This window comes from Schistocerca gregaria, chromosome 3 (assembly GCF_023897955.1).
Source record: "Schistocerca gregaria isolate iqSchGreg1 chromosome 3, iqSchGreg1.2, whole genome shotgun sequence".
NCBI classification, from domain to species: domain Eukaryota; kingdom Metazoa; phylum Arthropoda; class Insecta; order Orthoptera; family Acrididae; genus Schistocerca; species Schistocerca gregaria.
In genome coordinates, this window is record NC_064922.1 from 195,615,700 (window position 1) to 195,632,689 (window position 16,990).

The window sequence follows — 16,990 nt, forward strand, 5'->3', positions numbered from 1 at the left end:
AACAGAATGAATGTCCAGTTACGAAATGTTGGAGAAGAAGGAGACACACTGATGTCAGCCTAAAAGAATGAACTATATAAAGGATATCCAAGAGAGAGTAGTACATACCAAAAGGAACAATGTGAAACCTAGTCTGCAGCTGTCGTAGCCCATAAGTAATGCACATGATCTCTCACTTTTAATAATTAACACCATGAATGTGAGAGTAATTTTCCACAACCACGCAGTCGAATGAACCTGCTGGGAAAAACAGAAGGAATGTCCAGTTACGAAATGTTGGAGAAGAAAAAGACACACTGATATCAGCTTAAAAGAATGAACTATTTAAAGGATATCCAGGAGAGAAGTACATACCAAAAGGAAGAATGTGAAACTTTGTCTGCGGCTCTCGTACCCAGTAAGCAGTGCACAAGATCTCCCACTTTTAATAATAAACACCATGAATGTGAGAGTAAATTTCCACAACCACACAGTCCAATGAACCTGCTTGGGAAAACAGAAGGAATGAGCAGTTACGAAATGTTGAATAAGAAGAAGACACACTGATGTCAGCTTAAAGCAATGAACAATTTAAAGGATATCCAGGAGAGAAATACATACCAAAAGGAACAATGTGAAACTTAGTCTGCAGCTGTCGTAGCCCATAAGTAGTGCACATGATCTCTCACTTTTAATAATAAACACCATAAATGTGAGAGTAAATTTCCACAACCACGCAGTCCAATGAACCTGCTGGGCAAAACAGAAGGAATGTCCAGTTACGAAATGTTGGAGAAGATGAAGACACACTGATATCAGCTTAAAAAAATGAACTATTTAAATGATATCGAGGAGAGTAGTACATACCAAAAGGAACAATGTGAAACTTAGTCTGCGTCTCTCGTAGCCTATAAGTAGTGCACATGGTCTCTCACTTTTAGTAATAAGCACCATGAATGTGAGAGTAAATTTCCAATACAACGCAGTCCAATGAACCTGCTGGGGAAAACATAAGGAATGTCCAGTTACGAAATGTTGGAGAAGAAGAAGACACACTTATGTCAGCTTAAAAGAATGAGCTATATAAAGGATATCCAAGAGAGAAGTACATACCAAAAGGAGCAATGTGAAACTTAGTCTGCGGCTCTTGTAGCCCATAAGTAGTGCACATAGTCTCTCACTTTTAATAATAAACACCATGAATGTGAGAGAATATTTCCACAACCATGCAGTCCAATGAACCTGCTGCGTGATACAGAAGGAATGTCCAGTTACGAAATGTTGCAGAAGAAAAAGACACACTGATATCAGCTTAAAGGAATGAACTATTTAAAGGATATACAGGAGAGAAATACATACCAAAAGGAACAATGTGAAACTTAGTCTCCGGCTCTCGTAGCCCATAAGTAGTGCACATGATATCTCACTTTTAATAATAAACACCACGAATCTGAGAGTAAATTTTTACAACCACGCAGTCCAATGAACCTGCTGGGGAAAACATAAGGAATGTCCAGTTACGAAATGTTGGAGAAGAAGAAGACACACTGATATCAGCTTAAAAAAATGAACTTTAAAATGATATCCAGGAGAGTAGTACATACCAAAAGGAACAATGTGAAACTTAGTCTGCGTCTCTCGTAGCCCATAAGTAGTGCACATGGTCTCTCACTTTTAATAATAAACACCATGAATGTGAGAGTAAATTTCCACAACCACGCGGTCCAATGAACCTGCTTGGGAAAACAGAAGGAATGACCAGTTACGAAATGTTGAAGAAGAAGAAGACACACTGATGTCAGCTTAAAGCAATGAACAATTTAAAGGATATCCAGGAGAGAAGTACATTCCAAAAGGAACAATGTGAAACTTAGTCTGCGGCTCTCGTACCCAGTAAGTAGTGCACAAGATCTCCCACTTTTAATAGTAAACACCATGAATGTGAGAGTAAATTTTTACAAACACGCAGTCCAATGAACCTGCTGGGGAAAACAGAAGGAATGTCCAGTTACGAAATGTTGGAGAAGAAGAAGATACACTGATATCAGCTTAAAAAAATGAACCATTTAAATGATATCCAGGACAGTAGTACATACCAAAAGGAACAACTTTAAACATAGTCTGCATCTCTCGTAGCCCATAAGTAGTGCACATGGTCTCTCACATTTAATAATAAACACCATGAATGTGAGAGTAAATTTCCACAATCACGCAGTCCAATGAACCTGCTGCGGAATACAGAAGGAATGTCCAGTTACGAAATGTTGCAGAAGAAAAAGACACACTGATATCAGCTTAAAAGAATGAACTATTTAAAGGATATCCAGGAGAGAAGTACATACCAAAGGGAACAATGTGATACTTAGTCTGCGGCTCTCGTAGCATGATGTAGTGCACATGATCTTTCACTTTTAATAATAAACACCACGAATGTGAGAGTAAATTTCCAATACCACGCAGTCCAATGAACATGATTGGGAAAACAGAATGAATGACCAGTTACGAAATGTTGGAGAAGAAGAAGACACACTGATATCAGCTAAAAAAAAAGAACTATTTATATGTTATCCAAGAGAGTAGTACATACCAAAAGGAACAATGAGAAACTTAGTCTGCGTCTCTCGTAGCCCATAAGTAGTGCACATGGTCTCTCACTTTTAATAATAAACACCATGAATGTGAGTCTAAATTTCCACAACCACGCAGTCCAATGAATCTGATTGGGAAAACAGAAGCAATGACCAGTTACAAAATGTTGAAGAAGATGAAGACACACTGAAGTCAGCTTAAAGGAATGAACTATTTAAAGGATATCCAGGAGAGAAGTACATACCAGAAGGAACAATGTGAAACTTAGTCTGCGGCTCTCGTAGCCAGTAAGTAGTGCACAAGATCTCCCACTTTTAATAATAAACATCATGAATGTGAGAGTAAATTTTTACAAACACGCAGTCCAATGAACCTGCTGGGGAAAACATAAGGAATGTCCAGTTACGAAATGTTGGAGAAGAAGAAGACACACTTATGTCAGCTTAAAAGAATGAACTATATAAAGGATATCCAAGAGAGAAGTACATACCAAAAGGAGCAATGTGAAACTTAGTCTGCGGCTCTCGTAGCCCATAAGTAGTGCACATTGTCTCTCACTTTTAATAATAAACACCATGAATGTGAGAGAATATTTCCACAACCATGCAGTCCAATGAACCTGCTGCGGAATACAGAAGGAATGTCCAGTTACGAAATGTTGCAGAAGAAAAAGACACACTGATATCAGCTTAAAAGAATGAACTATTTAAAGGATATCCAGGAGAGAAATACATACCAAAAGGAACAATGTGAAACTTAGTCTCCGGCTCTCATAGCCCATAAGTAGTGCACATGATATCTCACTTTTAATAATAAACACCACGAATCTGAGAGTAAATTTTTACAACCACGCAGTCCAATGTACCTGCTGGGAAAAACATAAGGAATGTCCAGTTACGAAATGTTGGAGAAGAAGAAGACACACTGATATCAGCTTAAAAAAATGAACTTTAAAATGATATCCAGGAGAGTAGTACATACCAAAAGGAACAATATGAAACTTAGTCTGCGCCTCTCGTAGCCCATAAGTAGTGCACATGGTCTCTCACTTTTAATAATAAACACCATGAATGTGAGAGTAAATTTCCACAATCACGCAGTCCAATGAACCTGCTGCGGAATACAGAAGGAATGTCCAGTTACAAAATGTTGCACAAGAAAAAGACACACTGATATCAGCTTAAAAGAATAAACTATTTAAAGGATATCCAGGAGAGAAGTACATACCAAAAGGAACAATGTGATACTTAGTCTGCGGCTCTCATAGCATGATGTAGTGCACATGATCCTTCACTTTTAATAATAAACACCATGAATGTGAGAGTAAATTTCCAATACCACGCAGTCCAATGAACCTGCTGGGGAAATCAGAATGAATGTCCAGTTACGAAATGTTGGAGAAGAAGAAGACACACTGATGTCAGCTTAAAAGAATGAACTATATAAAGGATATCCGAGAGAGAAGTACATACCAAAAGGAACAATGTGAAACTTAGTCAGCAGCTGTCGTAGCCCATAAGTAGTGCACATGATCTCTCACTTTTAATAATAAACACCATGAATGTGAGAGTAAATTTCCACAAACATGCAGTCCAATGAACCTGCTGGGTAAAACAGAAGCAATGACCAGTTACAAAATGTTGAAGAAGAAGACGACACACTGATATCAGCTTAAAAGAATGAACTATTTAAAGGATATCCAGGAGAGAAGTACATACCAAAAGGAACAATGTGAAACTTAGTCTGCGTCTCTCGTAGCCCATAAGCAGTGCACGTGGTCTCTCACTTTTAATAATAAACACCATGAATGTGAGAGTAAATTTCCACAACCACGCAGTCCAATGAATCTGATTGGGAAAACAGAAGGAATGACCAGTTACGAAATGTTGAAGAAGAAGAAGACACACTGATGTCAGCTTAAAGGAATGAACTATTTAAAGGATATCCAGGAGAGAAGTACATACCAAAAGGAACAATGTGAAACTTAGTCTGCGGCTCTTAGCCAGTAAGTAGTGCACAAGATCTCCCACATTTAATAATAAACACCATGAATGTGAGAGTAAATTTTTAGAAACACGCCGTCCAATGAACCTGCTGGGGAAAACATAACGAATGTCCAGTTACGAAATGTTGGAGAAGAAGAAGACACACTTATGTCAGCTTAAAAGAATGAACTATATAAAGGATATCCAAGAGAGAAGTACATACCAAAAGGAACAATGTGAAACTTTGTCTGAGGCTCTCGTAGCCCATAAGTAGTGCACATGGTCTCTCACTTTTAATAATAAACACCACGAATCTGAGAGTAAATTTTTACAACCATGCAGTCCAATGAACCTGCTGGGGAAAACATAAGGAATGTCTAGTTACGAAATGTTGGAGAAGAAGAAGACACACTGATATCAGCTTAAAAGAATGAACTATTTAAAGGAAATCCAGGAGAGAAGTACATACCAAAAGGAACAATGTGAAACTTAGTCTGCGGCTCGTAGCCCATAAGTAGTGCACATGATATCTCACTTTTAATAATAAACACCATGAATCTGAGAGTAAATTTTTACAACCATGCAGTCCAATGAACCTGCTGGGGAAAACATAAGGAATGTCCAGTTACGAAATGTTGGAGAAGAAGAAGACACACTGATATCAGCTTAAAAAAATGAACTTTAAAATGATATCCAGGAGAGTAGTACATACCAAAAGGAACAATGTGAAACTCAGTCTGCGTCTCTCGTACCCCATAAGGAGTGCACATGGTCTCTCACTTATAATAATAAACACCATGAATGTGAGAGTAAATTTCCACAACCACGCAGTCCAATGAACCTGCTTGGGAAAACAGAAGGAATGACCAGTTACGAAATGTTGCAGAAGAAAAAGACACACTGATATCAGCTTAAAAGAATGAACTATTTGAAGGATATCCAGAAGAGAAGTACATACCAAAAGGAACAATGTGATACTTAGTCTGCGGCTCTCGTAGCATGATGTAGTGCACACGATCTCTCACTTTTAATAATAAACACCATGAATGTGAGAGTAAATTTCCACAACTGTGCAGTCCAATGAACCTGCTGGGGAAAACAGAAGGAATGACCAGTTACGAAATGTTGAAGAAGAAGACGACACACTGATGTCAGCTTAAAGGAATGAACTATTTAAAGGATATCCAGGAGAAAAGTACATACCACAAGGAACAATGTGAAACATAGTCTGCGGCTCTCGTAGCCAGTAAGTAGTGCACAAGATCTCCCACTTTTAATAATAAACACCATGAATGTGAGAGTAAATTTTTACAAACACGCAGTCCAATGAACCTGCTGGGGAAAACATAAGGAATGTCCAGTTACGAAATGTTGGACAAGAAGAAGACACACTGATATCAGCTTTAAAAAATGAACTATTTAAATGATATCCAGGAGAATAGTACATACCAAAAGGAACAATGTGAGACTTAGTCTGCGGCTCTCGTAGCCCATAAGTAGTGCACATGGTCTCTCACTTTTAATAATAAACACCATGAATGTGAGAGTTAATTTCCACAACCACGCAGTCCAATGAACCTGCTGCGGAATACAGAAGGAATGTCCAGTTACGAAATGTTGCAGAAGAAAAAGACACACTGATATCAGCTTTAAAGAATGAACTATTTAAAGGATATCCAGGAGAGAAGTACATACCAAAAGGAACAATGTGAAACTTATTCTGCGGCTCTCGTAGCCCGTAAGTAGTGCACATGATCAGTCACTTTTAATAATAAACACCATGAATGTGAGAGTAAATTTCCACAACCACGCAGTCCAATGAACCTGCTGGGCAAAACAGAAGGAATGTCCATTTACGAAATGTTGGAGAAGATGAAGACACACTGATATCAGCTTAAAAAAATGAACTATTAAAATGATATCCAGGAGAGTAGTACATACCAAAAGGAACAATGTGAAACTTAGTCTGCGTCTCTCGTAGCCCATATGTAGTGCACATGGTCTCTCACTTTTAATAATAAGCACAATGAATGTGAGAGTAAATTTCCAATACAACGCAGTCCAATGAACCTGCTTGGGAAAACAGAATGAATGTCCAGTTACGAAATGTTGGAGAAGAAGAAGACACAATGATATCACCTTAAAACAATGAACCATTTAAAGGATATCCAGGAAAGAAGTACATACCAAAAGGAACAATGTGAAAATTATTCTGCAGCTCTCGTATCCCGTAAGTAATGCACATGGTCTCTCACTTTTATTAATAAACACCATGAATGTGAGAGTAAATTTCCACAACCACGCAGACCAATGAACCTGCTGGGCAAAACAGAAGAAATGTCCATTTAAGAAATGTTGGAGAAGAAGAAGACACACTGATATCGGCTTAAAAGAATGAACTATTTAAAGGATATCTAGGAGGGAAGTACATACCAAAAGGAACAATGTGAAACTTAGTCTGCGGCTCTCGTAGCCCATAAGTAGTGCACATGATCAGTCACTTTTAATAATAAACACCATGAATGTGAGAGTAAATTTCCAATACCACGCAGTCCAATGAACCTGCTGGGGAAAACAGAATGAATGTCCAGTTACGAAATGTTGGAGAAGAGGAAGACACACTGATGTCAGCCTAAAAGAATGAACTATATAAAGGATATCCAAGAGAGAAGTACATACCAATAGGAACAATGTGAAACTTAGTCTGCAGCTGTCGTAGCCCATAAGTAGTGCACATGATCTCTCACTTTTAATAATAAACACCACGAATCTGAGAGTAAATTTTTACAACCACGCAGTCCAATGAACCTGCTGGGGAAAACACAAGGAATGTCCAGTTACGAAATGTTGGAGAAGATGAAGACACACTGATATCAGCTTAAAAAAATGAACTATTTAAATGATATCCAGGAGATTGTACATACCAAAAGGAACAATGTGAAACTTAGTCTGCAGCTGTCGTAGCCCATAAGTAGTGCACATGTTGCGTCACTTTTAATAATAAACACCATGAATATGAGAGTAAATTTCCACAGCAACGCAGTCCAATGAACCTGCTGGGAAAAACAGAAGGAATGTCCAGTTACGAAATGTTGGAGAAGAAGAAGACACAATGATATCACCTTAAAACAATGAACCATTTAAAGGATATCCAGGAAAGAAGTACATACCAAAAGGAACAATGTGAAACTTAGTCTGCGGCTCTCGTAGCCCATAAGTAGTGCACATGATATCTCACTTTTACAATTAAACACCACGAATCTGAGAGTAAATTTTTACAACCACGCAGTCCAATGAACCTGCTGGGGAAAACAGGAGGAACGTCCAGTTACGAAATGTTGGAGAAGAAGAAGACACACTGATATCAGCTTAAAAGAATGAACTATTAAAAGGATATCCAGGAGAGAAGTACATACCAAAAGGAACAATGTGAAAATTAGTATGCGTCTCCCATAGCCCAAAAGTAGTGCACATGGTCTCTCACTTTTAATAATAAACACCATGAATGTGAGAGTAAATTTCCACAACCACGCAGTCCAATGAACCTGCTGGGAAAAACATAAGGAATGTCCAGTTACGAAATGTTGGAGAAGAAGAAGACACACTGATATCAGCTTAAAACAATGAACTATTTAAATGATATCCAGGAGAGTAGTACATACCAAAAGGAACAATGTGAAACTTAGTCTGCGTCTGTCGTAGCCCATAAGTAGTGCACATGGTCTGTCACTTTTAATAATAAACACCATGAATGTGAGAGTAAAATTCCACAATCCACGCAGTCCAATGAACCTACTGCGGAATACAGAAGGAATGTCCAGTTACCAAATGTTGCAGAAGAAAAAGACACACTGATATCAGCTTAAAAGAATGAACTATTTAAAGGATATCCAGGAAAGAAGTACATACCAAAAGGAACAATGTGAAACTTAGTCTGCTGCTCTCGTAGCCCATAAGTAGTGCACATGATATCTCACTTTTAATAATAAACACCACGAATCTGAGAGTAAATTTTTACAACCACGCAGTTCAATGAACCTGCTGGGGAAAACATAAGGAATGTCCAGTTACGAAATGTTGGAGAAGATGAATACACACTGATATCAGCTTAAAAAAATGAACTATTTAAATTATATCCAGGAGAGTAGTACATACCAAAAGGAACAATGTGAAACTTATTCTGCGTCTCTCGTAGCCCATAGGTAGTGCACATGGTCTCTCACTTTTAACAATAAACACCATGAATGTGAGAGTAAATTTCCACAACCACGTAGTCCAATGAACCTGCTGCGGAATGCAGAAGGAATGTCCAGTTACGAAATGTTGGAGAAGATAAAGACACACTGATATCAGTTTAAAAGAATGAACTATTTAAAGGATATCCAGGAGAGAAGTACATACCAAAAGGAACAATGTGAAACTTAGTCTGCGTCTGTCGTAGCATGAAGTAAGGTACATGATCTCTCACTTTTAATAATAAACACCATGAATGTGAGAGTAAATTTCCACAACCACGCAGTCCAATGAACCTGCTGGGGAAAACAGTAGGAATGTCCAGTTACGAAATGTTGGAGAAGAAGAAGACACACTGATATCAGCTTAAAAGAATGAACTATTAAAAGGATATCCAGGAGAGAAGTACATACCAAAAGGAACAATGTGAAACTTAGTCTGCGGCTCTCGTAGCCCATAAGTAGTGCACATGATCTCTCACTTTTAATAATAAACACCATGAATGTGAGAGTAAATTTCCACAACCACGCAGTCCAATGAACCTGCTGCGGAATACAGAAGGAATGTCCAGTTACGAAATGTTGCAGAAGAAAGAGACACACTGATATCAGCTTAAAAGTTTGAACTATTTAAAGAATATCCAGGAGGGAAGTACATGCCAAAAGGAACAATGTGAAACTAATCATGCTGCTCTCGTAGCATGAAGTAGTGCACATGATCTCTCACTTTTAATAATAAACACCATGAATGTGAGAGTAAATTTCCACAACCACGCAGTCCAATGAACCTGCTGGGGAAAACAGGAGGAACGTCCAGTTACGAAATGTTGGAGAAGGAGAAGACACGCTGATATCAGCTTAAAAGAATGAACTATTTAAAGGATATCCAGGAGAAAAGTACATACCAAAAGGAACAATGTGAAACTTAGTCTGCGGCTCTCGTAGCCAGTAAGTAGTGCACAAGATCTCCCACTTTTAATAATAAACACCATGAATGTGAGAGTAAATTTCGACAACCACGCAGTCCAATGAACCTACTGCGGAATACAGAAGGAATGTCCAGTTACGAAATGTTGCAGAAGAAAAAGACACACTGATATCAGCTTAAAAGTATGAACTATTTAAAGGATAACCAGGAAAGAAGTATATACCAAAAGGAACAATGTGAAACTTTGTCTGCGGCTCTGGTAGCCAGTAAGTAGTGCACATGATCAGTCACTTTTAATAATAGACACCATGAATGTGAGAGTAAATTTCCAATACCACGCAGTAAAATGAACCTGCTGTGGAATACAGAAGGAATGTCCAGTTACGAAATGTTGCAGAAGTAAAAGACACACTGATATCAGCTTAAAAGAATTAACTATTTAAAGGAAATCCAGGAAAGAAGTACATTACAAAAGGAACAATGTGAAACTTAGTCTGTGGCTCTCGTAGCCCGTAAGTAGTGCACATGATCAGTCACTTTTAATAATAGACACCATGAATGTGAGAGTAAATTTCCAATACCACGCAGTCCAATGAACCTGCTGGGGAAAACAGAATGCATGTCCAGTTACGAAATGTAGGAGAAGAAGGAGACACACTGATGTCAGCCTAAAAGAATGAGCTATATAAAGGATATCCAAGAGAGAACTACATACCAAAAGGAACAATGTGAAACTTAGTCTGCAGCTGTCGTAGCCCATAAGTAGTGCACATGTTGCGTCACTTTTAATAATAAACACCATGAATATGAGAGTAAATTTCCACAACAACGCAGTCCAATGAACCTGCTGGGAAGAACAGAAGGAATGTCCAGTTACGAAATGTTGGAGAAGAAGAAGACACAATGATATCACCTTAAAACAATGAACCATTTAAAGGATATCCAGGAAAGAAGTACATACCAAAAGGAGCAATGTGAAACTTAGTCTGTGGCTCTCGTAGCCTATAAGTGGTGCACATGATATCTCACTTTTACAATTAAACACCACGAATCTGAGAGTAAATTTTTACAACCACGCAGTCCAATGAACCTGCTGGGGAAAACATAAGGAATGTCCAGTTACGAAATGTTGGAGAAGAAGAAGACACACTGATATCAGCTTAAAAGAATGAACTATTTAAAGGATATCCAGGAGAGAAGTACATACCAAAAGGAACAATGTGAAACTTAGTCTGCGGCTCTCGTAGCATGAAGTAGTACACATGATCTCTCACTTTTAATAATAAACACCATGAATGTGAGAGTAAATTTCCACAACCACGCAGTCCAATGAACCTGCTGGGGAAAACAGGAGGAACGTCCAGTTACGAAATGTTGGAGAAGAAGAAGACACACTGATATCAGCTTAAAAGAATGAACTATTAAAAGGATATGCAGGAGAGAAGTACATACCAAAAGGAACAATGTGAAACTTAGTCTGCGTCTCTCGTAGCCCATAATTAGTGCACATGGTCTCTCACTTTTAATAATAAACACCATGAATGTGAGAGTAAATTTCCACAACCACGCAGTCCAATGAACCTGCTGCGGAATACAGAAGGAATGTCCAGTTACAAAATGTTGCAGAAGAAAAAGAAACACTGATATCAGCTTAAAAGAATGAACTATTTAAAGAATATCCAGGAGAGAAGTACATACCAAAAGGAACAATGTGAAACTAAGTATGCGGCTCTCGTAGCATGAAGTAGTGCACATGATCTCTCACATTTAATAATAAACACCATGAATGTGAGAGTAAATTTCCACAACCACGCAGTGCAATGAACCTGCTGCGAAATACAGAAGGAATGTCCAGTTACGAAATGTTGCACAAGAAAAAGACACACTGATATCAGCTTAAAAGTATGAACTATTTAAAGGATAACCAGGAAAGAAGTATATAACAAAAGGAACAAGGTGAAACTTAGTCTGCGGCTCTGGTAGCCAGTAAGTAGTGCACAAGATCTCCCACTCTTAATAATAAACACCATGAATGTGAGAGTAAATTTCCACAAACACGCAGTCCATTTAACCTGCTGGGGAAAACATAAGGAATGTCCAGTTACGAAATGTTGGAGAAGATGAAGACACACCGATATCAGCTTAAAAAAATGAACTATTTAAATGATATCCAGGAGAGTAGTACATACCAAAAGGATCAATGTGAAACTTATTCTGCCTCTCTCGTAGCCCATAAGTAGTGCACATGGTCTCTCACTTTTAATAATAAACACCATGAATGTGAGAGTAAATTTCCACAACCACGCAGTCCAATGAACATGCTGCGGAATGCAGAAGGAATGTCCAGTTACGAAATGTTGGAGAAGATAAAGACATACTGATATCAGTTTAAAAGAATGAACTATTTAAAGGATATCCAGGAGAGAAGTACATACCAAAAGGAACAATGTGAAACTTAGTCTGCGGCTCTCGTAGCATGAAGTAGTGCACATGATCTCTCACTTTTAATAATAAACACCATGAATGTGAGAGTAAATTTCCACAACCATGCAGTCCAATGAACCTGCTGGGGAAAACAGGAGGAATGTCCAGTTACGAAATGTTGTAGAAGAAGAAGACACACTGATATCAGCTTAAAAGAATGAACTATTAAAAGGATATCCAGGAGAGAAGTACATACCAATTGGAACAATGTGAAACTTAGTCTGCGGCTCTCGTAGCCCATAAGTAGTGCACATGATCTCTCACTTTTAATAATAAACACCATGAATGTGAGAGTAAATTTCCACAACCACGCAGTCCAATGAACCTGCTGCGGAATACAGAAGGAATGTCCAGTTTCGAAATGTTGCAGAAGAAAGAGACACACTGATATCAGCTTAAAAGATTGAACTATTTAAAGAATATCCAGGAGAGAAGTACATACCAAAAGGAACAATGTGAAACTAATGATGGGGCTCTCGTAGCATGAAGTAGTGCACATGATCTCTCACTTTTAATAATAAACACCATGAATGTGAGAGTAAATTTCCACAACCATGCAGTCCAATGAACCTGCTGGGGAAAACAGGAGGAACGTCCAGTTACGAAATGTTGGAGAAGAAGAAGACACTCTGATATCAGCTTAAAAGAATGAACTATTTAAAGGATATCCAGGAGAGAAGTACATACCAAAAGGAACAATGTGAAACTTAGTCTCCGGCTCTCGTAGCCAGTAAGTAGTGCACAAGATCTCCTACTTTTAATAATAAACACCATGAATGTGAGAGTAAATTTTTACAAACACGCAGTCCAATGAACCTGCTGGGGAAAACATAAGGAATGTCCAGTTACGAAATGTTGGAGAAGAAGAAGACACACTTATGTCAGCTTAAAAGAATGAACTATATAAAGGATATCCAAGAGAGAAGTGCATACCAAAAGGAACAATGTGAAACTTAGTCTGCAGCTGTCGTAGCTCATAAGTAGTGCACATGATCTCTCACTTTTAATATTAAACACCACGAATGTGAGAGTAAATTTCCACAACCACGCAGTCCAATGAACCTGCTTGGGAAAACAGGAGGAACGTCCAGTTACGAAATGTTGGAGAAGAAGAAGACACACTGATATCAGCTTAAAAGTAAGAACTATTTAAAGGATATCCAGGAGAGAAGTACATACCAAAAGGAACAATGTGAAACTTAGTCTGCGGCTCTTGTAGCCCATAAGTAGTGCACATGATATCTCACTTTTAATAATAAACACCATGAATGTGAGAGTAAATTTCCACAACCACGCATTCCAATGAACCTACTGCGGAATACAGAAGGAATGTCCAGTTACGAAATGTTGCAGAAGATAACGACACACTGATATCAGCTGAAAAGAATTAACTATTTAAAGGATATCCAGGAAAGAAGTACATACCAAAAGGAACAATGTGAAACTTAGTCTGCGGCTCTGGTAGCCAGTACGTAGTGCACAAGATCTCCCACTCTTAATAATAAACACCATGAATGTGGGAGTAAATTTCCAAAAACACGCAGTCCAATGAACCTGCTGGGGAAAACATAAGGAATGTCCAGTTACGAAATGTTGGAGAAGAAGAAGACACACTGATGTCAGCTTAAAACAATGAACTATTTAAAGGATATCCAGGAAAGAAGTACATACCAAAAGGAACAATGTGAAACTTAGTCTGCGGCTCTCGTAGCATGAAGTAGTGCACATGATCTTTCACTTTTAATAATAAACATCATGAATGTGAGAGTAAATTTCCAATACCACGCAGTCCAATGAACCTGCTGGGGAAAACAGAATGAATGTCCAGTTACGAGCTGTTGGGGAAGAAGAAGACACACTGATGTCAGCCTAAAAGAATGAAATATATAAAGGATATCCAAGAGAGAAGTACATACCAAAAGGAACAATGTGAAAATTATTCTGCAGCTCTCGTATCACGTAAGTAATGCATATGATCTCTCACTTTTAATAATAAACACCATGAATGTGAGAGTAAATTTCCACAACCACGCAGTCCAATGAACCTGCTGGGGAAAACATAAGGAGTGTCCAGTTACGAAATGTTGGAGAAGATGAAGACACATTGATATCAGCTTAAAAAAATGAGCTATTTAAATGATATCCAGGAGAGAAGTACATACCAAAAGGAACAATGTGAAACTTAGCCTGCGGCTCTCGTAGCATGAAGTAGTGAACATGATCTCTCACTTTTAATAATAAACACCATGAATGTGAGAGTAAATTTCCACAACCACGCAGTCCAATGAACCTGCTGGGGAAAACAGGAGGAACGTCCAGTTACGAAATGTTGGAGAAGAAGAAGACACACTGATATCAGCTTAAAAGAATGAACTATTAAAAGGATATCCAGGAGAGAAGTACATACCAAAAGGAACAATGTGAAACTTAGTCTGCGGCTCTCGTAGCCAGTAAGTAGTGCACCAGATCTCCCACTTTTAATAATAAACACCATGAATGTGAGAGCAAATTTTTACAAACACGCAGTCCAATGAACCTGCTGGGGAAAACAGGAGGAACGTCCAGTTACAAAATATTGCAGAAGGAAAAGACACACTGATATCAGCTTAAAAGAATGAACTATTTAAAGGATATCCAGGAGAGAAGTACATACCAAAAGGAACAATGTGAAATTTAGTCTGCGTCTCTCGTAGCCCATAAGTAGTGCACATGGTCTCTCACTTTTAATAATAAACACCATGAATGTGAGAGTTAATTTCCACAACCATGCAGTCCAATGAACCTGCTGGGGAAAAGAGGAGGAATGTCCAGTTACAAAATGTTGGACAAGAAGAAGACACACTGATATCAGCTTAAAAGAATGAACTATTTAAAGGATATACAGGAGAGAAGTACTTACCAAAAGGAACAATGTGAAACTTAGTCTGCGGCTCTCGTAGCCCATAAGTAGTGCACATGATATCTCACTTTTAATAATAAGCACCATGAATGTGAGAGTAAATTTCCACAACCTTGCAGTCCAATGAACCTGCTGGGGAAAACAGGAGGAACGTCCAGTTACGAAATGTTGGAGAAGAAGAAGACACACTGAAGTCAGCTTCAAAGAAAGAACTATATAAAGGACATCCAAGAGGGAAGTACATACCAAAAGGAACAATGTGAAACTTAGTCTGCGTCTCTCGTAGCCCATAAGTAGTGCACATGGTCTCTCACTTTTAATAATAAACACCATGAATGTGAGAGTAAATTTCCACAACCACGCAGTCCAATGAACCTGCTGGGAAAAACAGGAGGAACGTCCAGTTATGAAATGTTGGAGAAGAAGAAGACACGCTGATATCAGCTTAAATGAATGAACTATTTAAAGGATATCCAGGAGAGAAGTACATACCAAAAGGAACAATGTGAAACATAGTCTGCGGCTCTCGTAGCCAGTAAGTAGTGCACAAGATCTCCCACTTTTAATAATAAACACCATGAATGTGAGAGTAATTTTCCACAAACACGCAGTCCAATGAACCTGATTGGGAAAACAGAAGGAATGACCAGTTACGAAATATTGAAGAAGAAGAAGACACACTGATGACAGCTTAAAGGAATGAACTATTTAAATGATATCCAGGAGAGTAGTACATACCAAAACGAACAATGTGAAACTTAGTCTGCGGCTCTCGTAGCATGAAGTAGTGCACATGATCTTTCACTTTTAATAATAAACATCATGAATGTGACAGTAAATTTCCACAACCACGCAGTCCAATGAACCTGCTGGGGAAAACAGGAGGAACGTCCAGTTACGAAATGTTGGAGAAGAAGAAGACACACTGATATCAGCTTAAAAGAATGAACTATTTAAAGGATATCCAGGAGAGAAGTACATACCAAAAGGAACAATGTGAAACTTAGTCTGAAGCTTTCGTAGAGCATTAGTAGTGCACATGATATCTCACTTTTAATAATAAACACCATGAATGTGAGAGTAAATTTCCACAACCACACAGTCCAATGAACCTACTGCGGAGTACAGAAGGAATGACCAGTTACGAAATGTTGCAGAGGAAAAAGACACACTGATATCAGCTTAAAAGAATGAACTATTTAAAGGATATCCAGGAAAGAAGTACATACCAAAAGGAACAATGTGAAACTTAGTCTGCGGCACTCGTAGCCAGTAAGTAGTGCACAAGATCACCCACTTTTAATAATAAACACCATGAATGTGAGAGTAAATTTTTACAAACACGCAGTCCAATGAACCTGCTGGGGAAAACATAAGGAATGTCCAGTTACGAAATGTTGGAGAAGAAGAAGACACACTGATATCAGCTTAAAACAATGAACTATTTAAATGATATCCAGGAGGGTAGTACATACCAAAAGGAACAATGTGAAACTTAGTCTGCGTCTGTCGGAGCCCATAAGTAGTGCACATGGTCTCTCACTTATAATAATAAACACCATGAATGTGAGAGTAAATTTCCACAACCACGCAGTCCAATGAACCTACTGCGGAATACAGAAGGAATGTCCAGTTACGAAATGTTGCAGAAGAAAAAGACACACTGATATCGGCTTAAAAGAAAGAAATATTTAAACGATATCCAGGAAAGAAGTACATGCCAAAAGGAACAATGTGAAACTTAGTCCGCGTCTCTGGTAGCCCATAAGTAGTGCACATGGTCTCTCACTTTTAATAATAAACACCATGAATGTGAGAGTAAATTTCCACAACCACGCAGTCCAATGAACCTGATTGGGAAAACAGAAGGTATGACCAGTTACGAAATGTTGAA